Genomic DNA, 27,212 nt, shown 5'->3' on the forward strand with positions numbered 1-27,212 from the left:
CGGACAGATCACCTAAGGACAGGAGTTTGAGACTAGCCTGGCCAACATGATGAAACCCCATCTCTATTAAAAATACAAAAAAATTAGGTGGGCATGGTGGTGCACGCCTGTAATCCCAACTACTCAGGAGGCTGAGGCGGGAGAATTAACTTGAATCCAGGAGGCGGAGATTGCGCCTGGGTGACAATGCGAGACTCTCTCATTGAACACAAAAAAGAAAAAAGAAATTGGAGAGGTTTTCAATGAGCCTCTGCTGGTGCCTTTAGCACAGAGTTTAGGCAAACTCCTTTGTGGTCCTGAGTGTTCTCTGATGCCCCATGTTGGGCACTAAATTATTGTCAACGAAAAAAGTCAAACTCTTTAAAATATTTGAAGAGACTTATTTTCAACCGTGAGTGACAAATGGCCCGTGATACAGCCCTCAGGAGATTCTGAGAACATGTGCCCAAGATGATCAGGGCACAGATTAGTTTTTTGTTGTTGTTTTGTTTTGTTTTTGTTTTTGAGACGGAGTTTTGCTCTTGTTGCCCAGGTTGGAGTGCAATGGTGCGATCTCAGCTCACCGCAACCTCCACCTCCCAGGTTCAAGCAATTCTCCTGCCTTGGCTTCCTGAGTATCTGGGATTATAGGCATGTGCCACCATGCCTGGCTAATTTTGTATTTTTAGTAGAGATGGGGTTTCTCCATGTTGGTCAGGCTGGTCTTGAACTCCCAACCTCAAGTGATCTGCCTGTCTCGGCCTTGCAAAATGCTGGGATTACAGGCATGAGCCACAGTGCCTGGCCGGCACAGATTAGTTTCATACATTTTAGGGAGACATGAGATATCAATCAAATACATGTATATATGATGTACGTTGCTTTGGTCCAGAAAGCCTAGAAGGGTTGAAGCCAGGGCTTACGGGTTATTGGTAGATTTAAACATTTTCTGATTGATTGGCAGTTGGTTGAAAGAATTAAGTTATTATCTAAGGACCTAGAATCAGTAGAAAGGAATGTCTGAGTTATGATGCTGAGGAGTTGTGGAGACCAAAGTGATGCAGGAGTTATCTCTCCTTAGCTAAGCTAGGTTTGGTTTCTTGTCTCATGACCAGGAAAAATTAGGCATGTGGACACTCACAGAGTGAGTGGAGTAGAATTTATTAAGCAAAAGGAAAGCTTTCAGCAAAGAAAGGGGTCCTGAAAGCAGGTTCCTGGTTTCACCCTTTACAGTTTAATACAAGAGATTTTACATACAAACATATAAGCTGATACGCCTGGTTTCCCTATTTGTGTAAGGTGCCATTCCTGGTGGCTCCACCTCATTCCCCCAGTGCTCATGTGGGCCCTTAGTCTGCCATAGGCATGCTCAGGCAAGCCCTTATGCAAATTCCCTTATCTACATGAAACATGGGTTGGAGATTCAGTGGGACCCTTCCTTTAGTGTCTGCCTGATGCAAGCTGGCTAACTCCTTTCAGAAGTTTTGTCATGCTGATGAAGCCTCCAGGTTAGTAGGCTTCAGAGAGAATAGATTGTAAATATTTCTCATCAGACTTCAAGACTCTGTTTTATTAATAATTCTGAAAGGGAGGAGCCTGTAATGAGGCATGCCTTTCCTTTGCCCTGCATCAAGACTTGAACCAGTCACTCAGGGTAACATTGGAATGTCCTTGCTGAGAGGAGACATCCACTCAGATGGTTGAAGGGCTTAGAATTTTATTTTGGGTGTACAAGGTCACAAAGATTTACTCTTTTTTTCCTCTAAGGATTTTATATTTATAGTACTTACATTTGACCTACAGTGTTGTGGGTTAATATTTGTATGTCGTGTGAGGTACACATTCAGATTCATTCTCTTGCATGTACATATTGTCTTAATACTATTTGTTGAAATGACTTTGCTTTCTTCATTGAAAGGTATTAGTACCTTTGTTGAAAATCATTTTATATAAATGTAAAACCTTACTTCTGATCTTCTAGTTCTGTACTGTTGATCTGTAAGTCTGTCCTTTTGTCAGCAATGGGCAAATTAATTTTATTCTAAATAGGAGCAACTCTTCTTTAATTTTTTTTCCAAATTGTAGTTAAATACACATAACATAGAATATACCATCTTAGCTCTCTGTAAGTGTACAGTTCAGTGGTATTAAGTATATTCACACTGTTGTGCATCTGTAATGACAGTTAACCATTTTTTGGTAGCCTTAATTACATTTTGGCTCTTATATTCTCTATTTCAGTAATTGAGAAATAGATTTTTATCTTCTCTTTGGTTCTCTTAAGTACTGTGTTCTTGAAAACTACCATTTAAAATTTTTTTTGCATGTCTGGCATTAATATTTGGGTACAGGTTAATGCAGGGCTTTTTCTGAACCCCGACTACATAATAGAGTCATTTGAAAGAGCTTTACCATGTGCTTCATACTTCTCCCTCCCTTCCCCTTTTCATTTAATTGGTCTAATATGAGACCTAGAAAAAGTTCTATTTAAAAGAACTGCTGAACAACAAAGAATTACTTGGTTATTGTTTCTGAGTATGAATAAACCTTTTAAATGAACAAGAAAATTATTTTTTTAATTAATAGTTTTTATATAGCAACAGTTGTCATTTGAATGTTACTTATACTAGTACTGGGTAAGCATTTAGTATTCAGCATCTGAAACTCTTATTTCCGTATACATGGGCTCTACTACTGGGTATTCCAACTCCTGTTAGGCCAGTTATTGACAAAGTGTATTATAATTTAATGTACTGATTTACATGCTTTTTCTTCTTAAACAATGAAACTTGATTTTCTTTATGTAACAGAGTCGCCTGAGGTTTGATTAAAATTTTTTGATTGTAATTTTGTTTTAGAGATTATAAAAATGGTCTGTTCTTTGAGAAATGTCTTGATTAGCCACAGAGATGTTAAAACTTTAGATTGAATAAGATTCTCATTTCATTTGCATCTTAATATGTGCAGGACATTTTACTTGTTGAGTTTATTCTTTTAAAATGTTTGGTTAACATAATCTTGCTAAAAGATGCAAAATTGGGGCATATGTCTCCCTATCATTTACTTATATCATTCCATAAATTAAAAGTTTGGTTTTATGTGACACTGTATTATTTTAATTTAAACACTTGAAGTTTAATTCAGCTTTTAAAACAGATTTAGTATCTACAAAAGTTTTTCAGACTTTGTTAACTTTTGTGGACGTGTGTGTCTGTGTGAGTGTGTGTGCACGCATGTGCATGTGTGAAGTTTACAGTATTTATACAGCTGTTGAAATAGTAATATTTACTTCTTGTTTCTCATTTTGCTTTTTTCTTAGGTGAGTGTGCTAAATTCCCTATTCAGAAAGGAAGAGAGAAATACTTTAGAGTATAATCTGTGCAGGTTCTTAATGTTAGCACAAGATTCTTCACAGATCTGTTCAGCAAGTAATGTAGAAACTAGGACTACAGTAATAATTAAGGTCAGCTTATATCCTTACTGGTATAAGAGGAAGAATATGGCTATATTAAATTTCTTGAGCTTTATGTATGTTTGGATTTGAATTTATCATCTCACAAACTTTCTATTTTTTACTGTTGATGATGTGAACCCAAAATACCTGAGACACATCTCAGCCAGTGTGGAAAGTTTGCTTTGCCAAGGTTCAAGGCACATCCATGACACAATCTCAGGAAGTCCTGACAACATGTGTAAAAGGTATTTTGGGAACAGATTGGTGTTACACATTTTAGGAAGACTTGAGACATCAGTCAGTATGTCTCAGATGTATATTGGTTCGTTCCAGAAAGGCAAGACAACTTGAAACAGGGAGGGGGCTTTGAGGTCATAGGTAGGTAAGAGACAAACAGTTACATTCTTCTGAGTCTCTGATTAGCCTTTCAGTGAATACACAATTTACCTGTGTGAAGAGGGTAGAGGAGTAGTCACTTATGCCTTAGTTTGGCTTAGGGAAACATGTGAAAGGCATATAAATCTTGGGGCCCCCAAATCACTAAACTAACGGGAAAAGTCAAATCGGGAACTGTTTAGTGCCAGCCTGCCTCCTGTTGTATTCGCTATCACCTCCTTGGTAGCTGAGATAGATACATATCTGATTGCCTTCTTTGGAAAGGCTAGTCGGAAACTCAAAAGAACGCACCTGTTCATCTCCAACCTATTTGTGACCTGGATGCCCCACCCCTTCAAGTCTTCTTGCCTTTGCTTCAAGTTGTCCTTCCTTTCCAGACCAAACCTTAACGTATGTTGATTTATGTCTCATGTCTCCCTAAGATGTGTAAAATCAAGCCATGCTTTGACCACCATGGGCACATGTCATTAGGACATCCTGGGGCCGTGTTAGAGGCATGTGTTCTCAACCAAAATAAACTTTCTAAATTAACTGAGACCTGTCTCAAATTTTTGGGGTCCACATTTTGATAACCATTGAGGGATTGTGAGTGGAGAAGCCCCTGACCTTTTACAGGTCTTCTGTCGGTGCTTGGTACCAGCATGAGCTAACTTTATGGCTCAAACCAATAGGACAATTTGCTGAGGTCTGAGAGCACCCCCTCCTGAGAAGCCCTGATCTCCCTAAATTTGGTCAAGATCTATTATTTATTTTGCTGTACAACTCCTCTTTTATTTTGGAGTTTTACTTACTTCCAACACAAGGAAGGCAAGTTTTTTCCTGCTTCCATGATGATTGAAGGCAGTTAATTCCTTTATGGAGTTTGAGCTTGCTTCCAACAGGGAAGATGAGGTTTTTTTTTTCTTGCTTATAGGATGGTAGAGACCAGTCTACAGCCTGAGACCCATCACTAGTAAGAAACGGTTTGGAACTCTGTCTTTCAAATTCTTTTTAAATGACTAATGTTACCATTAACAACCAGCTGGTGTTAATTTCTGTTTACACTTAGAGCACTTAGAAATTTTAAATTTGTGTGATTCTTACTAGTTTAGCAGCATTTTGTCCTAGCTGAAATACGGTAATGAGATTTTAAAATATTTTTTTTTAAAGAAGTTCAGTGGTTAAAAGTCAGCTTCATTAAAAGGCTGACATCCAGGATGTATTTGTGTATGCATGTATATGTGCATGTTTTTATTTAAAAGGCCTTCATGTTTTTGTTTTTGTTTTTGTTCCTAAGACCTTGTGGTTTTTTGAGCAAAAGTCTTTTTTTTCTTTTCAGTTAACTGATTCTGTTTTCACCTGTTGTTTTTTTTTTTTTTTTTTTTTACTAAAATAGTTATTGCAACAGAGGCTACTCTTGGGTTTTTAGGAAGAATGTAGTTTAGACACTCAGAAAGATCTTTAAAAAATTTTTTTAAGTCTTTAAAAAATTTTTTTAAGACACTGTGTCTCCCTGTAGCACCACCAGACTTTTTCTCTCTGTACTTTATGATGTAAATTTTGCTATTTGATTTTCACCTGAGTTGTTTCCTTTAATATGCAAATTTAAGGCTGTTTAGCTGACAACTGCCTAGGGTTGTAAAACTGTTTATTAAGAATCTGAAAGTCAAAGATAACAAAAAGGAGGGGATGTCTTTTTTATTTTTATTTTTTTTGAGACAGAGTCTTGCTTTGTTGCCCAGGCTGGAGTGCAGTGGCCTGATCTCAGCTCACTGCAAGCTCCGGCTCCCAGGTTCATGTCATTCTCCTGCCTCAGCCTCCCGAGTAGCTTGGTGCCCGCCACCATGCCTGGCTAATTTTTTGTATTTTTAGTAGAGGCAGGGTTTCACCGTGTTAGCCAATATGGTCTCAATCTCCTGACCTCGTGATCTGCCTGCCTCGGCCTCCCAAAGTGCTGGGATTACAGGCGTGGGCCGCCGTGCTCATACAAAAGGGGGATGTCTTTATGAATCTGTAAAATGTCTTCCATGGCCATACCTAATACATTTATGTATTTGTGTTGTGTACACAATTTTTCACTACGAAAATTATATAAAAGCTCTAATTGGCTTAAAGAAAAACAAAAGCACATAAATCAGATACTGTATCAAAAAAAGACTAGTCAAATGCTTTTTCAGATTTATGAAACTTAAGTAAAATCCTTAATAAGCTACCTTTAAAATTATTGTTAAAGTAATATTAGGAATGTCTTAAGAATTGCCAGCATACATTTTTTGTTTTGCATTTATTAATCAAGCAATATCATACTTACCCCTGCCAAATATTATAAGGTGTCAAAATTTGTCATAGGGGCTACAAAACTAATCGCAGCCAAAAAAAATTCCGGAAGGATTTTTGCTTGTGTACTTTTCTCTTTCTTTTTTTTCTTTTTGAGGCAGAGTCTCTGTCACCCAGGTTGGAGTGCAGTGGTGGGATCTCAGCTTACTGCAACCTCTGCCTCCCCAGTTCAAGCAATTCTTTTGCCTCAGCCTCTTGAGTAGCTGGGACTACAGGCGTGCACCATCATGACTGGGTGATTTTTGTATTTTTAGTAGAGACGGCATTTTACCATATTGGCCAGGCTGGTCTCAAACTCCTGACCTCATGATCTACCCACCTTGGCCTCCCAAAGTGCTGGGATTACCAGCTTGAGCCACTGGCCCCAACCTATAATTTTTAATATATTAGATACTGAGGGGCCAGGTGTGGTGGCTCACGCCTGTAATCCCAGCACTTTGGAAGGCGGAGGTGGGAGGATCATGAGGTCAGGAGATTGAGACCATCTGGCTAACTCGGTGAAACCCCACCTCTACTAAAAATACAAAAAATTAAGATGGGCGTGGTGGCATATGCCTGTGGTCCTAGCTACTTGGGAGGCTGAGGTAGGTAAATGGCTTGAACCGTGGAGGCGGAGGTTGCAGTGAGCCGAGATGGTGCCACTGCATTCCAGCCTGGGCTAGTGACAGAGTGAGACTCCATCTTGGGGGGCGACGGGGAGGGAAAGAAAGACATTGATATGGGTTTAATGAAAATAGCTGCATCTTGAATTTAGTAAGATTACCTTAACATCTAATCCTGTGGATTTAGGCAGTCAAGTCCATAGGCAGTAAGGAGGTTTGGGAAAGGACTGTTGCCATCTTTGTTTCAAAAATAAACTATAAACTAAGTTCCTCCAAAAGTTAGTTTGGCTTATTCCCAGGAATGAACAAGGACAGCTTGGAGATAAAGAGCAAGGTGGAGTCAATTAGGTCAAATCCTTTTTCAGTGTCTCAGTTGTAATTTTGCAATGGCAGTTTCATAGCTTTAAATTCATGACTATCACAGTTTTCATAAATTAAGTAAACAATTAAAATCATTAGGTAAATGTAATGGGATAAATATTTGTAGACAAACTGGTTATAATTTTGAATATAAAATTAAATAGCAAATACTTCATTATTTGGGTACTTTCCAATAAATAATATATTGTAGGAAAACATTCTTGCTAAAACAAAGACGTATATTCTTTTTAAACAGAAAAAGGCAAAAAATTTTTGCCTAATTCAAAGCTCATTTAAAGATTATGTATAACTATGGTAAAAGGAACAAGGAAATAAAAAGAGATGTAAAGAAAGTTGTAAAAATAGAGAGTTTTTTTTTCGCATGTGGTATGAAAGCTTAAAGAGAAATACTTTTATATGAGCAAGAACCTTGTGTGGTAAATTTTAGTCCTAAAATAAAATGACTGGTTGTTTAAGAAGGAGGGCTGTTCAGAACGAACCAGAAAATCGAAATATTACGTTTTGGTTTGCTTAAGGAAAAAAAGTGAGACTAATTTTTTTTAAAATTAGGGTTATTACATCTACATCCATGTATCTTCCTGTATGTGCTTTTAAAGTTCTTGTGACATTGAGTTACAGGGCTTTGACTCCTGGATATAAAAAGAACACCAAGTCTTGCTAAATCTTAAACACTGAGAGCAATTAAAGTCTCATCTTCAAGCCCAGTAGGAGATTCCAATCAAAATAAACTGCATTTGTGAGACAAAGGGGAATAAATTAAAGCTTCAACTCCTCAAGTCCCAGGGACTGTTGTGGAAGAGGTAGGCATAAGATTGTAAGGGCCAATTTTGAAAGATAAAATAAGTTCAATTCCTCTATGAACTAACCATTAATGTCATGCACACTGATGCAAGATGAGTATATGGGCCCCTGTGTCAGATTAACAAAATTTTCTTGAAGCATTAACCAACTCTTTAATAAAGGTTTTTCAGGTTATAAAAAGATTTATGGAAGCTATATCTTATGGTTAAAATTAAAATTTTATAGGTTGTGGCTGGGCGTGGTAGCTTATGCCTGTAATCCCATCACTTTGGGAGGCCGAAGCAGGCTGTGATTGCCTGAGGTCGGGAGTTAAAGACCAGCGTGACCAACATGGATAAACCTCCACGAAAAATACAAAAAAATTAGACAGGTTTGGTGGTGCATGCCTGTAATCCCAGCTACTCGCGAAGGCTGAGACAGGAGAAGTGCTTGAACCTGGCAGGCAGAGGTTGCAGTGAGTCAAGATCATGCCATTGCACACCAGCCTGGGCAATAAGAGTGAAACTCGGTCTCAGAAAAAAAAAAAAAATTGTATAGATTGTTTATACAACTTTGACAAACAAATTTAATTGGCTTCATGCTGTTCTTAAGGCTTATTGTTTGGAAAATTAAGTCTTCTCTCAAAGAATAAAGGTTCTCGTCTTTTTCTGAAATCCATGAGTTGTCACTTTTGTTAAATGAATGACTTACCTTATAATGACCTGTGATGCTGTTTGGTGATACTGTCTTTAAAACCTTTGATATTTGATAAACTTTCCAAAATCAAATGATAAATTTTGCCTTTTTCTGACCTAATTAATTGTTAAGATACTAGGTTTCCTAATGTCCAAACAATAACATAATTTGGCTTATTTGGTACAAAAATTATACAGGAAGCATTGTCAGATATGAAATGGTGTTGGTTTTTGTTTGTCCTGTATTTGTATAAATATGTTATTATGTGTTCCAAAATTACAGGAAACTTCTATAGTTCTGATATAACAGTGTATGTTGTCAATAATCATAATTGTTATGATAAAATTATTGCATGCCACAGATGTAACAAATTTCCTTGTCAATTGTGTTTTTGACTATGGCTGCTCTAAAATGTTTTGCCATCCACCAACAATTGTCTTGTTTTTGTCTTCAGAAGGTGGTTTTTTAATCAGATTTAAAACTCTAGCAGGTGCTCTTGAATGCAGGTTTCTGATAACTTTGGAGATTGTGACATCAGAATAGAGGAAAAACTTTCAGGACTCATTGAGAGCTAAAATGAGTATTTTATGTTGTTGATGAGTATCAAGCAGAACAGGAATTAACTGCATGGACTGAAATAATCTTTTTGACTTTTTGTTTAAAATGTTGTGAATCTTTTTTTTGGTTTTCAGAGTCTTAAAACTTTTCTTTTGAGCTATTGACAGCTGTTAACAGTTTAGGATACACCCATGAACAAAATTTGGAGCATATTTGTTTCTCTCTACCTGATTTCTCCCAAAATTGCAAACTATCTGTGAGTCTTCTTAACTTATGGAAATACAGTTATTTGCATAAGTGCCACCAGAATCTGTTTTCATTTCTAACAGGACACAATTGGACAAACTGGTTATTTTACCAAGGCTTTAACTGGAATGATGTGCTTTCCTTTAAGGAATCAAACTTGATTTATGGAGCCAAGAAAGCCCTTGGAAAAACTGGCCTCATATTTTGTGTACACAGTCCCTGTACAGGGTTTCTGACCTGTGGTAAGTAAAGAATGTTACTTTGTTTTTTGTTTTTTTTTTTGTTTTGGGTATGGAATCTCGCTCTGTCTCCCAGGCTGGAGTGCAGTGGCGTGATCTCGGCTCACTGCAAGCTCTGCCTCCCAGGTTCATGCCATTCTCCCACCTCAGCCTCCCCAGTAGCTTGGACTGTAGGTGCCTGCCACCACACTCAGCTAATTTTGGTTTGTATTTTTAGTAGAGACGGGGTTTCACCTTGTTAGCCAGGATGGTCTCAATCTCTTGACCTGGTGACCTGTCCGTCTCCACTTCCCAAAGTGCTGGGATTACAGGCGAGAATGTTACTTTCTAACAGACACAGAAGCCCCAAGTTTGTCTTGGAACCCCAAGAGGAGAGAAAATCCACCCAACTCAGATTTGATGGCCCAAATCCATGGCTTAAAAAAATCTTACATGGGATTCCTTCTGTGGAACAAAGTTCCATCAAAGCCAATTTAAAACCCATGTAAAAAAAATAATTATTCCTGCTGCAGTGGAATACAGATAATCTGGCCTGTATATAAATAATCTAGCCAAGTATATAATACAAGTATTTAATATACCTGTGTACAAATAATCTGGCCAAGTATATAATTTAAAGCAAACCAGCCCTACCATAATTTGTCTTTAGCAAAAATGGAAACTGGAGAGAGAAAAATTATGTTTCAGAAAACTATAGTACACCTGTTAGATTCTAGACTTGCCTACTGTTTTTCAATTTTTATTATTTCTGCAGTTCAGGCTGAATTCTAGGTTTTTTTGGCTACAAATCTTCAAAATAATGTTTCTAATTTTTTTCTGTTTTTCCTCCGTTTTTTTCCCCATTTTTTTGAATTCGGCGTCACTGAAAACTAAGCTGTGCTTTCCTAAAGTCCTGCGAACTGAAGCCAGACAACTTAAACCTCAGAAGAAAATAACAGCAACCTATTTATATGCATAAGCCACTTTCATACCTGCCTACTGTTGTATAGACTTCAGAGTAATGTGGCCTATATCGATTTGCCAGGAGTATTCTTTTGTGTGGTATTGTTTTTTCTCCCTTCCTCCTATTTTCTCTTTACAGGACATGAGACTTCACAACCTGCTAAAAATGAGCTTTCAGGACCTACCCATATAGGAATAAACCATCCTAGCCATGAGAGATCAGATGAAACCTGAGACCAGAGAGACTCATTTGTTGTAAAATAGTTTCTCCAAAAGATTTTATAAAAGAAAAGGGTGGGGTGGGGGGAGTGGGTATGAAAGGAAAATAAATCTTGGGGCCCCCAAATCACTAAGCTAAAGGAATAAGTCAAGTTAGAAACTGTTTAGGGCCAACTTACCTTGCATTCTATTCAAATTCACCCCTCTGCCCACTGAGATAGATGCATATCTGATTGTAATCAGAAACTCAAAAGAATGCAGCTGTTTGTCTCCCACCTGTCTATGACCTGGAAGCCCCCTTCCCAGTTTGAGTCTTCCTGCCTTTGCTTCACTTTATCCCTGCCTTTCTAGACTGAACCAACATACTTCTTACATATATTGATTGATGTCTCATGTCTCCCTAAAGTGTATAAAACTAAGCTGGGCCCCAGTCACCTTGGGCACATGTCATTAGGACTTCCTGAGACTGTGTCACAAGTTTGTGTCCACAACCTTGACAAAATAAACTTTCTAAATTAACTGAGACCTGTCTTAAATTTTTAGGGTTCCATCAGATATGCATTTCTCTCACCTGAGCATCAAAGGGATGATTTCGAGTTCTCTGTGTTTTTTGTCCACAGGAATTTCCTTGTGGGCAAGTTCTGAGGGAGGGATGTAGGTTTTTTATGTTTGTAGCTATTTTATTTAGAAATAAAATGGGAGGCAGGTTTGCCTGAGTCAGTTCCCTGCTTGACTTCCCTTTGGCTTAGTGATTTTGGAGTCCTGAGATTTGTCTTCCTTTCACATACCTATTTTACTTATGATGGTTTATGGTCTTTGAACCTTGTAACATTGATACATTTCTTTGAACTGGTCTTTTTTCTTAAGTAGATAAACTTACTTTTAACTTGGGCACGAGAGAGCATACAAATTATCTGAGGTACATAGCCTGCTTAAATAGAATATTTAAAATACATTTTGTCCACAGAGCTGGAATTCTTTGTAAATGAAAAGCAAATTTTACTTAATTTTTAGAGATAGGATCTTGGCTTGGTCACCTAGGCTAGAGTGCTGTGGGGGCAATCATAGCCCACTGCAACTTCGAATTCCTGGCTTAAGTGATCCTCCCATCTCAGCCTCCTGGGTGCTGGGACGACATAGATGACATCTTGCCTGGCTAGTTAAAAAAAAATTTTTTTGTAGAGATGGGTTTTGCCTGTGTGGCCCAGGCTGCTCTTGAACTCCAGGGCTCAAGTGATCCTCCAGCTTGGGCCTCCTGAAGTGCTGGGATTACAATGCTTCCAGCCTTAGTTTTTTAAATGTTTAACTTGTTCAACTTATTTAACTTGCTGTTTATCATTTAATGGAAAGCTTTTAGTGTTTGTCTTTTGAGGTGGGATCTTGCCATACCCAAACTAGCCTTGAAGTCCTACAGTCAAGTGATCTTTGCACCTCAGTCTCCCAAGAAGTAGTGGTAGAGAAATTTTTATGTTATGTTCCTTTCTGTATATGTTTGTGGGAGGACATATGTCCAATTGTATGTTTGGGCATATATATTTTTTATGTGAAAGTTATGCATGTTATTGTTGGTCAATACAAGAGGTTTAGAGGCCAGAGAAGAGAAATAAAATGGGAAACACTACAAACATTCTACCTCCCATGATACCATGGTGTAAAGGCAATCATAATATTTATGTATTTTTTACTTCTTTGTGTTCATTTTTAAAAATTAGATAAAAATACTTTAAGCTAGAGTCTTCTCTCTTTCATCTTTTTTTTCTAATTTAAGTTTTCCCTAAGTAGGAATTTTAGTAATACTTCATTATATTGATATATCAAGATTTCTTTAGTTTCTCCCTTGTTGTCTTTAGGTTGTCTACAATATTTTTTTCATTATGAATATGCTATCATAAACATTTTAATGCTGATTATTATCAGATTAGTGTGTTGCGTCAAAGTTTTCATCAGTTGGATTACGTTTCAATTTAGTAAGAGATGCAAGCCAAAACTAAAACTCTAAGGCACCTTCTCCCCACCCAACCAATCCTCTGAGCAGACTTCCTCCTCAGCCAGGGCAGTCATAGCCCACTGCAACTAGCCAGCCCCTTTCCATTCCAGTATCCCTTATCCTTTAATAAAATTTAAGGCCAAGCACGGTGGCTCAACGCCAGTAATGCCAGCATTTTGGGAGGCTGAGGTGGGCGGATCATGAGGTCAGGAGATGAAGACCATTCTGGGCAACATGGTGAAACCCTGTCTCTACTAAAAATACAAAAATTAGCTGGATGTGGTGGCACGTGGCTGTGGTCTCAGCTACTCGGGAGGCTGCTGACGCAGGAGAATCGCTTGAACCCGGGGAGGCCGAGGTTGCAGTGAGTGGAGATCGTGCCACTACACTTCAATCTGCTGACAGAATGAGACTCCATCTCAAAAAAAAAATTTGTGAGATGAATTTGTTTTGAAAATATTAGCTTGTTTTTAGCTGTGATACATTTGAAGTTGGTACAGAGTCCATTTTCTTTTATGTGTTAATGTATTGACAATATAGTTGTGGTGTTGACAACTTCTTTTCTTATTTCCAGTTCAGTCTTTACAAAAGCTGATGAGAGATTTCCTTGTATTTTGTGGTGGTATGATTGGCCTTAGAGCACTTCAGTTTTGAGATCTTTGCTGTATTTGTAAACAAGTATTTTGTGTACCTATTTGGAAGGTCAGTTGATAGGATGAATGAAAAACAAAAATTGGAAGTAATGGCACTAGTAATAAGTGGGGATTTTCATGTAGGTAAAGGAACTGATAAGTCATAGGGAATCTGTGAGTTTTTAATCTTACTGAGTTTAGTTGTATTCTTTGATTATTTTGGATAACTTTGTTTAATGGTGAATGAAATGATCAAAATGGAAAAAATTAAGTGCAGAAAATATGTTTAAGATTATATAGAATGTCTTGTTTTAGGCATTGATTGCTAGATAACATATCCATTCTTGTATTGCTATAAAGAAATATTGGATACTGGCTAATTTATAAATAAAACAGGTTTATTGGCTCATGATTCTGCAGGCTGTACAGGAAATATGATTCTGGAATCTGCTTGGCTTCTGGAAAGGCCTCAGGAAACTTAGAATGATGACATAAGGCAGAGGGGAAGCAGGCACATCTTACATGGCAGGAGCAGGGAGCAAGAAAGAGTGAAGCGGGAGGTGCTACACACTTGTAAAAAATCCAGGTCTCAGTCAGGCATGGCAGCTTATGCCTATAATCCCAGCATTTTGGGAGGCCAAGGCAGGTGGATCACCTGAGAGTCAGGAGTTCAAGGCCAGCCTGGCCAACATGGTGAAACCTCCTGTCTACTAAAAGTACAAAAATTAGCCCGGTGTGGTTGCACCTGCTTATAATCCCAGCTGCTCAGGAGGCTGAGGCAGAATTGCTTGAACCCAGGAGGCGGATGTTGCAGTGAACCGAGATTGCGCCACTGCACTCCAGCCTGGGTGAACAGAGTAAGACTCTGCCTAAAAAGTAAAATAAAATTAAAATTAAAAACCAGATCTTGCAAGAACTCACTGTCAGAAGAACAGCACCAAGGGTATGGTGCTGAACCATTCATGAAGGAGCTGTCCTCAAGATCCAGTCACCTCATACCAGGTCCACCTGCATCTAATATTGGGAATTACAATTCATCAGCAGAGTTGGTGGAGACATGGATCCAAGCCATGTCACTATTATCCTGACTGTAGTGGTTTCAGATAACAATTCTTATCTCACAGTTTCTTTTGAATACAGGCATGATTTAGCTGTGTCCTTTGGTTCAGTATCTCTTCAAAGCTGTAATCAGGTTTTTCATGTGTTTGTCATTGCCTGAAAGATTGACTGAGTATAGTTCTGAGATCTCTCAGGTGATTATTGGCAGAATTAAGTTCCTTATCGGTTCTTCGTCTCATTTCTTCACCCATCTACTATAGTGCATTCTTGCCATGCAGCCCTTTTTATGGAGCAAGTCACAATACAGGAGCTTGCTTCATTAGGGCAAGCAAGCAAGACAAGCTGCATCGAATGCAAGTAACATGAAAGTCTTTATAATCTAATCATGGAATTGACATAGTTAAAAACAAATCACTAGGTAGGCTCCAAATTCATCAGAACATGATTATTAGACAAAAGCATGACTGTCAGGAGGCTGCATCATGGGGAGCCATTTTACAAGCGGTACCATGGGTGTTATGGGGGATTTTATTATATTTGTTGTACTCTAAGAGTTGAAAGTCTTTAAAGACGTGTACATCTGTCGTTTGTTCTTGACTTCTGTCATATTTTCAAGAATACATTATGCAATGATGTGTAGAATACTGTTTGTAAAGTAGTTGTCTAGACTCTAGTGAAAATAATTACAGATAATCTCAGTTCATCAACAAATCAGTATATTATGTCATTTAACCATTATAGGAATAAATTAAGCAAAATAACAAATGATCATTTGAATGTTATTATAATTATTATAGTGTCAGTCTAAAGCAGTGCTTCTTGACTGGGGCTGATTTTGCCTTCTCATGGGGCATTCAGCAATATCGGGGGACATTTTTTGTTATCATGTGAGGGGATGGTGATTAGCATACACTGGTTGGCATCTAGTAGGTAGAGGCCAGGGATAGTGCTAAACATCTTACAGTGCACAGAATTCTCCCACTTGCAAAGAGTTATCTGACCCAAAATGGTAACAGTGCCAAGGTTGAGATACCCTGGTCGGCAAGATTATTGTCATTTCTTTGTATAAGACTTCACTTCCGTTATTAGCCTTAAGCCCCATAGTTTGAGAAATATACATATATTCTAATAGAATTATTCAGTATAATTAGTACAATGTACAATTTTTTAGTATATACAGATATACTAGCCCTTAGTCCTTCTTGCTCCAGCTTACCAGGACCAAGCCAACACCACCTGTAATAATCTTAAAATGAGGGTCATTGTACGCGTGTGTATATGTACTTTGCCTGATATAAAGGTTATTATTATCTGAGCCACATAAATATCAGCTGTCTAAAAGGGTATTGCTTTTATTGAGGATTATTTTAGTAATTTTAAGTACAGGCTTAGTGCAGGAATTATATTAATGAAGAGACAATCATGGGAGGCTTCTTTGGCTTCTTTTTAGCTACACAAAACAAGAAGTAGCTTCCTCAAGGAAGCTTTCTCTTCCAGTTACTCTCAAATACTGTTCACAACTTTTTACTATGTTGATTCCACTTGAATGAAGTTATTTTGACCTAGCTCTCCTCTACCTGTTCGTAATTACTTAATATTCTCCCATCAAATAAAACTATCCACAATTGATAGGCATGCTCTGACCTTTCTTTTATTCCTTCTTATTAGTGTATGCTTACTGTTTGGCTTGCCTGACCTGTGTTCTCTCACAGGTATGTCTAACCTACAAGGCCCAGTTCATCTGCCATCTTCATGAAATATTGTGTCTTTATTGGTAATGATGTACACTTTCTTTGAACTCTGCTTGCAATTTTTTATGAACCCAACACTTTTTACTTTATTTAATCTTTTTGTGTTTTTGTCTTCTACTGCAACTTAAGTTTATGACTATTGGCATGGTCTCTGGCCCAGTAATAGTGATACAGGATTTTCTTCTTGGTCCCTTTGCTGGTTGGGGACCTCTGGACATTGATGCTGGAGGCCTCGTTTGGGACATGCTATCTGCCACAAGAGGTACCCCACCCCATGTGCTTGCTCAGGCCCAGTCTGGCTTGTGCACTGGTTCTCAAGTTCTTGTCCCGTGCCCAGGAAGAATGAGGATATGCTGACAATCGAGAGTGAGCAAAGCAGGAAGTTTTATTGAGTGATGAAACAGCTTTCAGTGGAGAGGGGACAAGGGGGATGGTCCTCCTACACAAAGGCTGGAAAGTATCCCTAATATGGCTGAGTCTGAGGCTTTTTATGGGCTCAGAATGGGGGAGGAGCAGACCCTAGGTAGTACTGGAAAAGGCAACATTTGCTAGGTTAAAAGGCATTATTCAGAAAGAATTGATTGTGAAATCGTGGGCAAACAGCTGGAGAAATTCCCATTCTTGGTCTCGAATTTCATCCAGGACCAGCATCTGGTCTTTTAGCCTTCAGGCCATTTTTGGCTTTATGTGGGGTTTCACCAGGGACCCATCCCTATCTGCCTAGGCATTTGGCTGCCTCTTACGGCAGTAAGTTCCCTCCTCTGAAGAGGTACATCTGACTGCTGTTAGGTTAGGGATGAAGACCAATCTTAACTGCTTCCTGCTGTTACGGGTGCTATTTTGGGAAAACGGCAGTCAGATCTTCCTCAGAGGCCTGCCTAAGGGTCCTCAGTAAAAGGGGCCATCGTCCAGGTGTCCTGTTGGATGACCATTTGGAGTTTTATGCCCTGAAGATGAGAAGCAAAAAACCTGGTTATTAGAAGTAATGTATGAAAATGAAACGAGGGAAAGGACAGCTGAAAAATCTGGAGGCTGCTGATATGTCCAGATAACTGGTGGCTACTGGTATGCCTGTTAAGATTTGCATGAATGGGGCTTGGCTTTGGTTAGTTCCCTTGGTTTTACTTTCCCAAAGAAACCTCTGGGTTATAGGCACCCTGTTTACTCCTATCACCTGGCAGGATTTGCAGGATAATTACCCAGAATTAGAATATTTATCCAGATTTTTATAGTACCCATCACTTTTGTTTCTTCTGAGCTGCAGCCAAAGTTCACTGCTTGGTTCACAGGAATAAGCAAGGTTAGTTTAAAACGTAGGCTAAAACTTAATAACAACTAATGAGATTAAAATTTTCTAAGTTTTGAAACGTAATTTTTCATTTTCCAGTTCTCATATTTGTTAAAAACAAATCATGATAAGACTGAGTTGTTTGCAAAATAAAACTTTAGTTTTTTTCCTTGGCCTGCTTGTTTGTACAAAGGGTAGCAAGAATAATGATTTTTCACATAGGCTTTCTAAATTGTCTTTGATGGAACTCTCCTCCACAAGGAATCTGACAAGACTTTTTAAAGCTGAGCCCAGCCATGGGTTTGTACCCTCAAATATCTATGAGTTAGGTAAATTCCCTGTCTTTTTGTGGTCCCAGGATAACACGGGGCTCCTGGACCTGGTGGAAAGTGACATTCTTTACTCACCACAGGTTAGGAGCCACATACTGGGACTGCATAGACAAGGTATGAGGCCATTTTTCCAGAAGGGGTTTTATTGGCACTGCAAGTCAAGCTTGATTCCTTAAAAGGAAGCACACCCTTGCAGTCAAAGCATTGGTAAAACCACCAGTCTCCAGCTGTGTCCTGTTGCAAAATAAAACGTATTCTTACTTGGCTAATGCAAATAACTATATTGCCGTAAGTTAAGGATACTCCTCAATAGTTTCCAAATTCTAGGGAAATCAGGCAGACAAATGTGCTACAAATTTTGTTCTCAGGAAGATACCTTACTCAATTGTTAAAAGTGTAGATATCTCAAAAGTTTTCTTGACTCTGAAAAACAAAAAACAAGGATCAACAATGTTTTAAGCAAAAAGTTAAAAAAATTCCTGGGCAGGCATGGTGGCTTATGCCTGTAATCCCAGCACTTTGGGAGGCCAAGGGGGGGCGGATCAAGAGGTCAGGAGACCAAGACCATCCTGGCTAACACGGTGAAACCCCATCTCTACTAAAAATACAAAAAATTAGCCCGGCGTGGTGGCGGGCACCTGTAGTCCCAGCTACTCACAAGGCTGAGGTAGGAGAATGGTGTGAACCCAGGAGGCGGAGCTTGCAGTGAGCCGGAGATTCCACACCACTGCACTCCAGCCTGGGCGACAGAGCGAGACTCTGTCTCAAAAAGAAAAAACAAAACAAACATTCCTTCAGTTTTGTTCAGTCCATTCAGTTAACTCTTGCCCTGCTTGATATTCATCAACATTTCAGCTCTTCATGAGTCCTATACATTTTTCCTCTATTCTAGTGTCACAGTTTCCAGTGTCATCAGAAACTGGCATTTAAAAGCACCTGACAGAGTTCTACAGCTGATGATAAGCCATCTTTTGAAGAGGATCAAGACAAGGCAATTGTCTGTGAATGAAAAAGTGACACAATTATAAATACAGTTGACAAATTAGGTTATTAGTGGTTTACAATAACTTAAAATCATAATGTTAATGATGATTGATAGCATATACTCAGACATTAGAATTTTAGAAATCCCACACAATTTTGGAACATACATTATAATTTACTAACATATAACCTGAAGATTAAACATTATTATTATTTTGCCAATCCCACGTAACTTCCCCATGGGCCCTCTGAGATGCCTTCCAAAAGAAAACAAAACCTCTTGCATAGAAAAGCTCCCTGTATTTGCATGGCAATGTGAACTCCTAATGTGGCAGAGAAAAGAAAAGGAAAAACAGCTTACATTCAGGGCAGGGAAGGTGCTTGGGGTTGAAACAGCCTCTATGCAAATAGATTCCTGGAGCAGGGAGAGAGACTTTAACCTCTGCTTCCTGTTTTCTTCTAGGAACAGGCAGAAACTGCATTGTTCTGAATTGCACATCTGATGGCTGGTCCAAATGCTCCCTCCACCTAGTAATATGTTTGTAGTTTGCAACAACAGTTGTAACATTGTAAAAGAGATAAGTACCATAACATCCCCGAAAAACAAGAAGACAAATGCGGTAGGAAAAATAGGAGTTCAAGGAGGCCAACATTCCCTGACCCGGAGAGTGATGGGGGAGGGTCCTCTCCAGCATCCTGTCCTCTGTAGTTGCACCATTGTTCTTAACTAGCTTACCAGAGGTTTGGTGCTTCATCTGCCTTAAGAAAAATGTCTTGAGGACAAGAGGTCACAGAAAAAAAGTGAAATTTAGGTTCACATTTACTCACCCTTCAGGTATGCCGAGTGAGCCCCCAAAATGGTAAGAGGATTTTTCTTCTCAGTTACTTCATAAGCTGGTGAACCCTGGCTGGTGATGCCCTGCCTGGGCCTTGCCTGGCCATGCTGGCATGCCCCAGCTCACCTGTGTTATAGCTTGTACACCTTTTTGGTGGTTCTAAAACTCTTGTCCCGCACCCAAGAAGAATAAGGATGTGCTAACAAAGAGTGAGCAAGGTGGGAAGTTTTATTGAGTGATGAACTAGTCAGGCAAACCTGAAAATGGACGAGGGGTTTGTCCCGCTACCCAAAGGCAGGAAGGTCCCCGTAATATGGCTGAGTCGGGCTTTTTATGGGCTTAGAATGGGGGAGGGGCAAGCCGTAGGTAGTATTGGAAAAGTCAACATTCGATTGGTTAAAAGATATTATTCACAAAGAATCAATCATGAATGAAACGGCAGGCAAAAAGGAACAGAGGTTCTCATTCTGGGTTGTGTTTCATACAGGACCAGCAGTCAGTGTTTCAGCCTGTGGCCTGTTTTTGGCTTTCATTTGGGGTTTCACCAAGGACTTTCCCATGTCTAGGCATTTGGCTGGCTTCTGTAGCTATCAGACTTTGTTGAATAATTGAACTTTATTTCTGCATATTTGTGAAACCTAATAAAATAATGTTTTTATACATGGTGTGGAAAGACTTTTCTGGGCTCAGAGGTGAAACTGACCTTTGTATATAAGCAGCATTTCTAACTGATTGAGAGAGTGTAGTGATTAACAGAGTTGTGATGTTAGTTAAGAAACTTAGATTTACCATTGTAGCTTTTCTACCAATTAGTGAGCAGATTGTTTAACCTCATTGAAATTGTAAAGTGATAGACGTGGACTTAGTCATTACTGGACAGCTTATGAATTGTATTCATTTACTCATGATGTTGTAAAATGATTAGTATCCACTTTTAAGGCTCTAGTTCTGTTGACTAAATAGGTACTTATTTATACAGTATGATAACTGCTGTGTTAAAATACATGTGTGAAATGTGGAGTAGTAGAAGAGGTGAAGAAAATCATAGTTTGAGGTGGAATACTGTTTGCTGGTCTTAAAAACTGTGGTATTTTGGTGATTCCATAAATTAGGTCAGATACTTCCACTGGAAGGAAACAGTTTAAAAGATGTATGTGATACTATTAATAGAATGAGGAAGACACCAGATATTTAGGAGAGAATTAAGGGGCGTGAAACTAAAAGCTGGTTTGAATGAGACTGGATCATAAGTGATTTCCAGTACCAGATTAAGGCACTGAGATTTTATTTTTAAGCACTGAAGTCAGATTTTTTCCTTTTAAAGGATTCATGATGAAATCTGCCTTTTGTTTTGCAGAGAGCTTAGAGATAATTCTGGTGGCTGTGTGGAGGATGTGTTGGAGGTGAGTCGCTAGCTGAAGAATTAAAACAATAGTTTTAGCAGTTTGGGTAAGAGATGTTTACAGAAATGTTTTGTGGAATAAAATTGAACAGTGAGAGACCTGTGAGGCTACCATGGTCTGATAGAGGGGTGGCTCATATAATTTTTTCTTTTTTGTAACTGAGTTAATTACTAAGCTGAGGCAAGATATTTGTCTTTTACTTCATAAGAAAATCGCGCACAGTTTAACAGCTTAAAATAACAAACATATCTTTTAGTTTTTGCGGGTAGCAGTTATTTATCTGAAGGCTGGTGTATCCACTTCCACAATGGCTCACTTACATATTGCTGACAGAAGGGCTGATTTCTTTGCTAGCAGTTGGCAAGAGGTATGTCCTTGCTGTAAGGACATATCTGTAAGCCTGCTTCAGTGTTTGGGGCAAGCCTTGGCTGTCATGCTAAGGGTACCTATGTTAAAGTCTAGAAAATTATCTATTGTAGCCTGCTTGGGAAAAATATTATGAGAAAGTTTTGTTGTTCTAATTTGAACAGTAGAAGTGTGTAGTACTTGAGGTTCCTTGAGAGTATATTTAATATGGATTTTTGTGTCTGCAAAAAAATATAGTGGAGATCATGTTGAATCTGTAAATCGCTTTGGGTGGTACTGATAACAGTAGTAAGTCTTGTAATACCTGGACATTAGAGGTCTTTGCCTGTATTTCTGTCTTTAGTTATTTTTCCCTCCGCAATAATTTTTTGTTTTTAGTATAAGTCATTTGTCTCTTTGATTAAATTCTTTAGATTTTTCTACATGTAATATCATGTGATCTCTGAATAGGCACAGTTCACAGTTTTACTCCCTTCTTTCTGATTTGGATGCCATTTTATTCTATCTCTTTTTTCTTTGCTCTGACTAGGACTCTCCATACTATGTTGAATTAGAGGGGTCCTTGTCTTGTTCCAGATCTTAGAGAAAGGCTTTGAGCCTTTTCCCATTTGGTATGAAGTTAGCTCTTGCTCTCTACTTTGTCTTATATGACATTTTTTTTTTGACGGAGTCTTGCTCTGTCGCCCAGGCTGGAGTGCAGTGGCGCAATCTCGGCCCACTGCAACCTTTGCCTCCCAGGTTCATGCCATTCTCCTGCCTCAGCCTCCAGAGGAGCTTGGTTTACAGGCGCCCACCGCCACGCCTGGCTAATTTTTTGGTTTTTTTTTTTACTAGAGACAGGGTTTTACCATGTGAGTTGTGTCCAGAATTTATTCCTTCTTGTGGGTTCTTGGTCTCACTGACTTCAAGAATGAAGCTGCGGACCCTCGCGGTGAGTGTTATAGCTCTTAAAGATGGTGTCCAGAGTTTGTTCCTTCAGATGTTCAGATGTGCCCAGAGTTTCTTCCTTCTGGTGGGTTTGTGGTCTTGCTGACTTTAGGAGTTAAGCTGTAGGCCTTCACAGTGAGCATCACAGCTCTTAAAGGTGGCGGGTCTGGAGTTGTTTATTCCTCCCAGTGGGTTCGTGGTCTCACTGACATCAGGAAGGAAGCCACAGACCCTCACGGTGAGTATTGCAGCTCTTAAAGTTAGTGTGGACACAAAGAGTGAGCGGCAGCAAGATTTATTGTGAAGAGTGAAAGAACAAAGCTTCCACAGCATGAAAGGGGACCCAAGCAGGTTGCTGCTGCTGGCTGGGGGTAGCCAGCTTTTATTCCCTTATTTGTCCCTGCCCACGTCTTGCTGACTGGTTCAGTTTACGGAGTGCGGATTGATCCATTTTGCAGAGTGCTGATTGGTCCGTTTACAATCCTTTAGCTAGATGCAGAGTGCTGATTGGTGCATTTTACAGAGTGCCCATTGGTGTGTTTACAGTCCTCTAGCTAGACACAGAGCACTGATTGGTGCATTTTTACAGAGTGCTGATTGGTACATTTACAGTCCTTTAGCTAGACACAGAGTGCTGATTGGTGCATTTTTATAGAGTGCTGATTGGTGCATTTACAATCCTTTAGCTAGACACAGAGTGCTGAATGGTGCGTTTACAATCGTCTAGCTAGACAGAAAAGTTCTCCAAGTACCCATTCGACCCAGGAAGTACAGCTGGCTTCACCTTTCAAGGTCAAGAGATCAAGACCATCCTGGCTCTGTGACCTTTTTTTATGTTCTGTTTTGTTGAATGGTAATACAAGGTTGTTGAATTTAGTTAAATATTTTTTTGTACATCAAGATAAAGATCATGTGGTTTTTCTCCTTTTTCTGGTGATAGGGTATATTACATTTTGGTATTCATGTATTGAACCAACTTTGCATTGCAAAAATAAATCCCATTTGATTATATTTTTTTCACAAAACTGCTAAATTTGGTTTGCTAGTATTTTGTTGAAGATTTTTGCATTTATATTTATCAGAAACGTTGGTCTGTAGTTTCTTTTTAGTAGAAAAGAAAGTGGAAAAGAAAACACTCACAGATTTAGTCTAAGAGGCCTGAATTACCTTTATTCCAAAGTCAATTTGTGAGTGTTTTCTTTATTTTTCACGAAGACTTTTGGGATTGGTGATACGTATTCTTTAGATGTTTATGTAGTTCTTCAGTGAAGTCATGTGATCACAGACTTCTTGGTTGGAAAGTTTTTAATTAATGATTCAGCCTCCTTACTAGTTATGAATCTGTTCAGATTTTCTAATCCTTCATTATCTAGTCTTGGTAATTGTGTGTTTTTAGCAACTTACATTCATTTTTTTGTAGCTTATCTAATTTAGTGACATAAAGTTGTTCAAAGTATTTTCTTAGACTCTTTGTTTCTGTTTGCATTGGTTGTATGTCCCTTCTTTCAGTCTTGGTTTTAGTTATTTGAGGTTTTATTTTTTCCTCTTTATGTAAGTAGCGGTTTCAGTTGTGTTGATCTTTCAAACAGCCTCCTTTTGGTTTGGCTGATCTTATTTTTTCTATTCTGTATTTTATTTATCTCTGCTATGATCTTTCTTCAGTTAGCTTTAAGTTTAGTTCTTTTTCTACTTTAAGGTTATAGTTAGGTTGTTAATTTCAAATTTAAGGCCAGCATTTGCAGGTATTAAACGTATAAACTTTAAAACTATAAACTTTCCTCTAGCATTGCTTTTGCTGTGTCCCATCAGTTTTGGTATGTTTTATTTTTAATTTTTCTCGATATATTTTCTAATTGTCATTTTAATTTTTTCTGACCCATTGGTTCAGAATGTTTTGTTAAATTTTCACATATTTGTGGATTTCCAGTTTTCTTTCTGCTGTTGATTCTATTTTCATCCCATTGTTTTCTGAAAAGATACTTTATGTGGTTTCTGTTATTTTAATCTTATTAATACTTGCTTTGATATGAGGTTTATCTTGGGGAATGTGCCATATACACTTGAAAAGAATGTGTACTCTGATGTTCTTGGGTTAGTGTTCAGCATATGTCTAATTGTTTTATTGTTGAAATCCTCTATTTCCTTGTTGATTTTTTTTTTTTTTGTCTGGTTGGGTAGAAAGTGAGTTAGGGAAATTTTGTACTATTATTGTGTTGCTATCTATTTTTTCCTTTAATCTGTCAATATTGCTTTATATATTTTAGAGCTCTGCTTTTTTGTTGCATATTTAGTTTTTTATCTTCCTAATGAATTACCTTTTTATGATTGTGTCTTTCCCTGTTTCTTGTGGAATTTTCTTATTTAGTCTATTTTGTGTGATATTAATATAAGAAACTGTGCTCTCATATGGTTATTATGTGCATGAAATATCCTTCTCCATCTTTTCACTTTGAAGCTGTGGTTATTCTTTGATCACATAGTCTACTGTAGGACTCTTGTGAGTCTCTTACAGGGAAGGGTTAGGTTGAACTTGCTTTTTTATCCTTGCAGCTCATCTATATGTTTGATTGCAGAATCCATTTACACGTATTTACTGAAAGAAAAGTATCAACTATTGTCAGTTAGTTACTTTTGTCTTGTATTTCTTGTGGATTTTTGCTTATTTTCTCTTTTACTGCTTTTTGTGTTTTGTTTATTTATTTTTTGGTAGTGATAAGTGGTTTGATTCTGTTTTCATTTTCATTGGTATATATTCTGTAGATATTTTGTTTCTGGTTATAGCTACTACAGGATCTTGTGACCTGTAGAGAGTTACATAGTAAATTGATGTTGGACTATGCTACATCTCTCTCCTCTCTAAAAAAAAATGTACTCCACAGAAAGCTTGCATGTAATTTTAGAGCAATTGATTATTAATTCCTAAGTCATTCATAGATCTTACACCATCCTCACTTAAAGCAGCTTGTATACAAGGCAATCGATGAGGAAAAGGAGAGACACTGCCATTTTTTCAAGAATTTTCTGGAAGAAGTTCAGACATTGGTGGCTTTCAGTAGGGGAGCCTTGAACATATTTTATAGGCTAAGAAAAGTGAATCCAGAAAGAAACTGAGAAAAATTGAGAGAAGATTAGAGCAAGGTTTTTTTCATAAGTGGGGCATATATGTGGGATCAGGAGCCCGGGTAAGGGACAAAAGGATCAGACATGAGCAAGTTTGAAGTAGTGTAGAGTGAAGTGGCTGGTTTCTTTCTTACTTGCAGGAAAAACTTATTTAAGTAGTTTTTATTAGCAGCAGAACTAAAATAGAAAATGGTAGGGAGTTTTTTTAGTTTGTTTGTTTTAAAACCTATTTCATATAAAACATTTTGAAAGAGAATTTTTATGTAGCAAAAAAACAATGAAAGAGAAGACTATGTGATAGATGACCATATAGAGGTAGATTTATGTGTATGTGTATACTTCACGTTTGGTTTTTGTCCATTTTCTTTTCAATCCTTCCCTTATGGAATAATAGTAATTTGTAACTTGGTTTTCAATTTTATTTATTAAAGAACAATCTATGTCTGACTTAAATGTTTAGTTACCAGTCTTTAGTGTTTTTTGACGAATCTTGTCAGGAAAAACAATAGTATTGCATTGTTATGACTTGTTTTGTCTTGATTATTAATGAGATTGAAAGGGTATGTGTGTAGCGGTTTAATCATGGCAGACTTCCTATGTTAGAATCCCTTTTTCCACTATGTACTGATGTGAGCAATTAACTTTTTTGTTTGTTTGTTTGTTTTTGAGACGGAATTTCGCTCTTGTCGCCCAGGTGGGAGTGCAATGGCGCAATCTCGGCTCATAGCAGCCTCTGCCTCCTGGGTTCAAGCAATTCTCCTTCCTCAGCCTCCCGAATAGCTGGATTACAGGCATGCCCCACTATACCCAGCTAATTTTGTATTTTTAGTAGAGACAGGGTTTCTCCATGTTGGTCAGGCTGGTCATGAACTCCGGACATCTGGTGATCCGCCCGCCTCGGCCTCCCAAAGTGCTGGGATTACAGGCATGAGCCACCACGCCTGGCCCAGCAATTTACTTTTTTTAACTCTCTGTTTCTACTTACCTGTGAAGGTGGTTAATAACAACTACTAAATGGATTTGTTGAGTGAAATTAAGTGTTTCACATAGTGCCTGACTTCTAAAAAGTGCTGTTGTTAAATTTGTTATACACATACGTATTGGTCATATGTGTTTTTTTGTTTATTTGATTTGTTTTACTTTAGTTTTTTATATACTGTGCCTTACTCTGTTTCTCTCTTTTTTTTTCTTCTTGGCAATGTGTTTTGGACACATAGATATCACTGATTATTCTTTTCTACCTCGCTTTGATTTCAAGTGTTAATTTTTTTTTGAGACGGAGTCTCACTCTGTCGCCCAGGCTAGAGTGCAGTTGCGTGATCTCAGCTCACTGCAAGCTCCGTCTCCCGGGATCATGCTATCCTCCTGCCTCAGCCTCCTGAGTAGCTGGGACTACAGGCGCCTGTAACCATGCCCCGCTAATTTTTTGTATTTTTAGTAGAGACAGGGTTTTACCGTGTTAGCCAGGATGGTCTCGATCTACTGACCTCGTGATCTGCCCTCGTCGGCCTTCCAAACTGCTGGGATTACAGGCGTGAGCCCCTGCACCCAGCGTCAAGTTTTAATTTTTATGGAAACAAACCTAGTTCTCAATCAGTGACACGTCAGATTAAGCTTGCAGATTTTAAAGAAGTGCTGATTATTATGTCTCAGATGTTCTGCTGTGTTTGGTCTGGGCTGGAACTTGGACATTAGCAATCCTCTAGAAGTACTTCAGGA

General features: G+C 38.4%; 1 protein-coding gene across 10 annotated transcripts in view; it reads left to right on the forward strand.

The window, feature by feature from the left end:
- USP9Y (ubiquitin specific peptidase 9 Y-linked) overlaps positions 1–27,212 on the forward strand; it is a 199,593-nt gene that overhangs the window by 13,727 nt on the left and 158,654 nt on the right. For 2 of the 10 annotated variants that reach the window (XM_063721462.1, XM_063721466.1), the window contains exons 3-4: positions 9,557–9,650; positions 18,750–21,080. The exons of 1 other annotated variant lie outside the window; for it this stretch is intronic. The gene's annotated coding sequence lies outside the window, so the exon portion shown is untranslated. Of the gene's footprint in view, positions 1–9,491; positions 9,651–18,749; positions 21,081–27,212 lie in introns of all 10 variants that reach the window. 7 more of the 10 variants (XM_054545324.1, XM_054545325.1, XM_054545326.2 and 4 more) reach the window with 5 other exon arrangements.

Source organism: Pongo abelii, chromosome Y (genome assembly GCF_028885655.2).
Source record: "Pongo abelii isolate AG06213 chromosome Y, NHGRI_mPonAbe1-v2.0_pri, whole genome shotgun sequence".
NCBI lineage: Eukaryota > Metazoa > Chordata > Mammalia > Primates > Hominidae > Pongo > Pongo abelii.